The following is a 4,051-nucleotide window of genomic DNA, read 5'->3' on the forward strand; positions in this document are numbered from 1 at the left end:
GAAAAGATATGATTTGAAAAAGATTTGATTTTGAAAAGATTTTGAAAACTTGAAAAAAAAATTGATTTGAAAACAAAATCTTCCCTCTTATGCCATCTTGGCGTTAAACGCCCAGAATGGTGTACATTCTGGTGTTTAACGCCTAAAACACTACCTTTTTGGGCGTTAAACACCCAACCAGGTACCCTGGCTGGCGTTTAAACGCCAGTCTGTCCTTCTTCACTGGGCATTTTTAACGCCCAGCTTTTTCTATATAATTCCTCTGCAGTATGTTCTGAATCTTCAATTCTCTGTATTATTGACTTGAAAAGACACAAATTAAAAATATTTTTGGATTTTTAATAATAAGGAATAATCAAAATACAACTAAGATCAAATAACAATGCATGCAAGACACCAAACTTAGCAGTTTGTATACTATTGACACTAATGAAAATGCATATGAAACACATAAAACACTCAAGTCAAGAGAATTCAAAGATCAGAGTAAGAAATCATCAAGAACATCTTGAAGATCACTTAGATACATGAATGAATGCATGAAATTGACACCAAACTTAAAATGAGACACTAGACCTAAACAAGAAATTTTTGGGTTTTATGATTTTGTAAATTTTTTTGTGCTTTTTCGAAAATTATGTAGAAAAGAAAATAAAGGTATCAAAATTCTTAATGAGAATTCCAGGAATCAGTGCAATGCTAGTCTAAGACTTCGGTCCAGGAATTAGACATGGCTTCACAGCCAGCCAAGCTTTCAAGGAAAGCTTCGGTCTAAAACACTAGACATGGCCAATGGCCAGCCAAGCCTTAGCAGATCACTGCTCCAAAAGCAAGATTGATAGAAATCAACAAGCTTTTGTGATGATAAGTTGAAACCTTGGTCCAATGAAATTAGACATGGCTTCACAGCCAGCCAGACTTCAACAAATCATCATGAAACTCTAGAATTCATCTTCATGAATTCCGAAAAAAAAATACCTAATCTAAGCAACAAGATGAACCGTCAGTTGTCCAAACTCAACAATCCCCGGCAACGGCGCCAAAAACTTGGTGCACGAAATTGTGATCAATACTTTTCACAACTCAAATAATCCCCGGTGATGAAACCAAAAACTTGGTGTTCAATACCATGGCATAACCACAACTTCGCACAACTAACCAGCAAGTGTACTGGGTCATCCAAGTAATAAACCTTACGCGAGTAAGGGTCGATCCCACAGAGATTGTTGGTATGAAGCAAGCTATAGTCACCTTGTAAATCTTAGTCAGGCAAACTCAAATGGGTATGGTGATATACGAATAAAAACATAAAGATAAAGATAGAGATACTTATGTAATTCATTGGTAGGAATTTCAGATAAGCGTATGAAGATGCCTTCCCTTCCGTCTCTCTGCTTTCCTACTGTCTTCATCCAATCCTTCTTACTCCTTTCCATGGCAAGCTTAAGCAAGGGTTTCACCGTTGTCAGTGGCTACCTCCCATCCTCTTAGTGGAAATGTTCAACGCACCCTGTCACGGCACGGCTATCCATCTGTCGGTTCTCGATCAGGCCGGAATAGAATCCAGTGATTCTTTTGCGTCTGTCACTAACGCCCCGCCCTCAGGAATTTGAAGCACGTCACAGTCATTCAATCATTGAATCCTACTCAGAATACCACAGACAAGGTTATACCTTCCGGATTCTCTTGAATGCCGCCATCAGTTCTAGCCTATACCACGAAGACTCTGATCTCACGAAATGAGAACAATAGTAATTGCATTAATACTCGAGGTACAGCAGAGCTCCACACCTTAATCTATGGTGTGTAGAAACTCCACCGTTGAAAATACATAAGAACAAGGTCTAGGCATGGCCGAATGGCCAGCCTCCCAATGATCAAAAGATCTAAAGATCAAAAGATTCCAAATATCAGAAGATGAAAATACAATAGTAAAAGGTCCTACTTATAGAGAACTAGTAGCCTAGGGTTTACAGAGATGAGTAAATGACATAAAAATCCCCTTCCGGGCCCACTTGGTGTGTGCTTGGGCTGAGCATTGAAGCATTTTCGTGTAGAGACTCTCCTTGGAGTTAAACGCCAGCTTTTATGCCAGTTTGGGCGTTTAACTCCCATTTTGGTGCCAGTTCCGGCGTTTAACGCTGGGATTTCTGAGGGTGACTTTGAACGCCGGTTTGGGCCATCAAATCTTGGGCAAAGTATGGACTATCATATATTTCTGGAAAGCCCAGGATGTCTAATTTCCAACGCCGTTGAGAGCGTGCCAATTGGGCTTCTGTAGCTCCAGAAAATCCACTTCGAGTGCAGGGAGGTCAGAATCCAACAGCATCTGCAGTCCTTTTCAGTCTCTGAATCAGATTTTTGCTCAGGTCCCTCAATTTCAGCCAGAAAATACTTGAAATCACAGAAAAATACACAAACTCATAGTAAAGTCCATAAAAGTGAATTTTAATTAAAAACTAATAAAAATATACTAAAAACTAACTAGATCATACTAAAAACATACTAAAAACAATGCCAAAAAGCGTACAAATTATCCGCTCATCAAATATACAATTGCCTAGCAATGGATGATGAATGCATGGTGGCCAAAACATGCAATTCAAAAGAGTTAAGAAGCTTAAAGGCAACGTAACATTCACTTGGTGTTCACAAATGTTAAACATGAAAACTCAAAACCAAGTAACAAAATATAACCTCAACAATTGAATCCAACAATGACAATCAAAGAGAATCATGCTAAAATAGCATCAGTTAATACTAAGCAGCAATAAACGGCAGACAAAATTAGTAATCCAACACTTATACTGAAAAATAAAAAATTAAATGAAAAATTAAACTAAGTCATCAAGTAACTAACTAACTAAAAAAATGGTTATGGATGGTGTTTGGTAGTGTTGGATGACGGTTGAAGGGCGGAAAGAGAAGAGAAAAAGGAAAGAAATGGAAATAGGAGAAGAAAAAAAGGAGAGTGGAACAGGGCAATCCACGAGTACGCGTCATGTGCGCGTAAGCATGGATTGATGAAATGGAAGTGACACATACGCGCGGCAGACGCGTACGCGTGCATGGCAAAGCAGAGAGTCGACGCGCATGCGTTAGATACGCGTACGCGTGGGTGGCCTTGTGCCTTGGGCACAAAGTTGGCACACTTCAGGCATAACTCTCGGGTGAATGTATGGAAGAGTGGAACTTTTAATCCACGCGTACGCGTTCATGACGCGTGCGCGTGGATGGTCGAAAATGCTTGAGGCGCGCGTACGCGTGAGTGACACGTACGCGTGGGATGGTGCTTTGTTTTTCAAAATTTTTCTTAGTTCTTGCACCAAACCAAGCATTCCCAACCTCCAAACAACGATCAAAGCATCATAAAACCTTATTTAACTTACTAGACTCCCAAATAAACATATCTAACCAAACAAAACATAAAACTAAACTAATTATTAGCAATATTTACAAAAAGGAAAAAGAAAAGATGTTACCATGATGGGGTGCTTCCCACCAAGCACTTTTGTTTATTGTCCTTAAGTTGGACTTATGGGGAGCTCCCCATCAAGGTGGCTTGTGCTTGAATCCATCCTTGAACATCCACCAATGCTTGGACTTCCATTGTGCTTCATCATTCAAAGTTAATAACTCCAAGCTTTGATGGAGTTCTTCACAAACCATAAGATCCCAAAGTTGATTTTTCTTGTGCGATTCGGAATCCCACACTTTGTTTTCACACCCATCCTTGAGTTGATCATGGTGATTTCCTCCGGGTGGCAGGAGAGATGAATTCTCATGGAAGCACCAAACTACCCTCCTATACCCATCCAATTGAGCACTAGTCCAACCCTTGCTCCTTGAAGCTTCAACCACAATAAGCCTAGACTTACTACACCAACCGATAAACATCCTCCTCTTACGCTTAATTCCACAAAACGTCCTAAGTTGCCCATCTGTTTCAAGCAAACCATATTCAAGTGGCATTACAAGGCTAAGAGTTAGAAGTTTTACCCACTCAAACGAAGGATTGGATGACAACTTAGGTGGAGGAATTCCTAATGAT

This window comes from Arachis duranensis, chromosome 9 (genome assembly GCF_000817695.3).
Source record: "Arachis duranensis cultivar V14167 chromosome 9, aradu.V14167.gnm2.J7QH, whole genome shotgun sequence".
Classification (NCBI taxonomy): Eukaryota; Viridiplantae; Streptophyta; class Magnoliopsida; order Fabales; family Fabaceae; genus Arachis; species Arachis duranensis.